The following is a 2153-nucleotide window of genomic DNA, read 5'->3' as shown; positions in this document are numbered from 1 at the left end:
TCGTCACCTCGTCGCAGGATAAAAGAGGAAACAAAAAGTCTAAACAGCGTCTGCTGGAGCGAATGCGTAATAAAACAACAACAACAACAAAAAAAAAAAAACACCCGCGCTCAAGAAGTCTGCAATCACCACAAAAGGCGACTGTGACCGAGCAGCGTCAGCCGGGGCCGTGCGGAAACGGAAAAACCGCGACTACCGGGGCGTCGAGGCACCGAAAAATCCACTTCAGCCGCGGCGAAAAAAAAAAACAAAAAGAAAGACGGAGGGGGGGGGGGAACCACGTCTGCCGGGGCGAAGGAAAAAAAAAAAACGCGTCTGCCGGGGCGAGCCCGGGTGCGGCACCACCGGGAAAACTGTGGCAAACAGACATGGCGATCGAGTGAGTGGGCCGCCAGCCAGGCTCAGCCAAAAAGTGCAAAGTCCGAACTGCGTCAGCCGGGGCGGCAAAAACCACGTCAGCCGGGGCGGCGCAAAAAACCGCGTCTGCCGGGGCGGCACGAAACCGCGTCAGCCGGGGCGGCGCGAAAACTGCGTCAGCCGGGGCGAAAGAAAAAAAAAAAAAAAACGCGTCTGCCGGGGCGAGCCCGGGTGCGGCACCACCGGGAAAACTGTGGCAAACAGACATGGCGATCGAGTGAGTGGGCCGCCAGCCAGGCACAGCCGAAAAGTGCAAAGTCCGAACCGTGTCAGCCGGGGCGGCAAAAAACCGCGTCAGCCGGGGCGGCGCAAAAAACCGCGTCTGCCGGGGCGGCACGAAACCGCGTCAGCCGGGGCGGCGCGAAAACTGCGTCAGCCGGGGCGAGCCCGGGTGCGGCACCACCGGGAAAACTGTGGCAAACAGACATGGCGATCGAGTGAGTGGGCCGCCAGCCAGGCTCAGCCAAAAAGTGCCAAGTCCGAACTGCGTCAGCCGGGGCGGCAAAAAACCGCGTCAGCCGGGGCGGCGCAAAAAACCGCGTCTGCCGGGGCGGCGCGAAAACCGCGTCTGCCGGGGCGGCGCGAAAACTGCGTCAGCCGGGGCGAAAGAAAAAAAAAACGCGTCTGCCGGGGCGAGCCCGGGTGCGGCACCACCGGGAAAACTGTGGCAAACAGACATGGCGATCGAGTGAGTGGGCCGCCAGCAAGGCTCAGCCAAAAAGTGCTAAGTCCGAACTGCGTCAGCTGGGGCGGCAAAAAACCGCGTCTGCCGGGGCGGCACGAAACCGCGTCAGCCGGGGCGGCGCGAAAACCGCGTCTGCCGGGGCGGCACGAAACCGCGTCAGCCGGGGCGGCGCGAAAACTGCGTCAGCCGGGGCGAGCCCGGGTGCGGCACCACCGGGAAAACTGTGGCAAACAGACATGGCGATCGAGTGAGTGGGCCGCCAGCCAGGCACAGCCGAAAAGTGCTAAGTCCGAACTGCGTCAGCCGGGGCGGCAAAAACCGCGTCAGCCGGGGCGGCGCGAAAACCGCGTCTGCCGGGGCGGCACGAAACCGCGTCAGCCGGGGCGGCGCGAAAACTGCGTCAGCCGGGGCGAGCCCGGGTGCGGCACCACCGGGAAAACTGTGGCTAACAGACATGGCGATCGAGTGAGTGGGCCACCAGCCAGGCTCAGCCAAAAAGTGCTAAGTCCGAACTGCGTCAGCCGGGGCGGCAAAAACCGCGTCAGCCGGGGCGGCGCAAAAAACCGCGTCTGCCGGGGCGGCACGAAACCGCGTCAGCCGGGGCGGCGCGAAAACTGCGTCAGCCGGGGCGAAAGAAAAAAAAAAAAACGCGTCTGCCGGGGCGAGCCCGGGTGCGGCACCACCGGGAAAACTGTGGCAAACAGACATGGCGATCGAGTGAGTGGGCCGCCAGCCAGGCACAGCCGAAAAGTGCCAAGTCCGAACTGCGTCAGCCGGGGCGGCAAAAAACCGCGTCAGCCGGGGCGGCGCAAAAAACCGCGTCTGCCGGGGCGGCACGAAACCGCGTCAGCCGGGGCGGCGCGAAAACTGCGTCAGCCGGGGCGAGCCCGGGTGCGGCACCACCGGGAAAACTGTGGCAAACAGACATGGCGATCGAGTGAGTGGGCCGCCAGCCAGGCTCAGCCAAAAAGTGCCAAGTCCGAACTGCGTCAGCCGGGGCGGCGCAAAAAACCGCGTCTGCCGGGGCGGCGCGAAAACCGCGTCTGCCGGG

This window comes from Rhipicephalus microplus, unplaced genomic scaffold, assembly GCF_043290135.1.
Source record: "Rhipicephalus microplus isolate Deutch F79 unplaced genomic scaffold, USDA_Rmic scaffold_342, whole genome shotgun sequence".
Classification (NCBI taxonomy): Eukaryota; Metazoa; Arthropoda; class Arachnida; order Ixodida; family Ixodidae; genus Rhipicephalus; species Rhipicephalus microplus.
Note: the sequence above shows the minus strand (reverse complement) of the source record.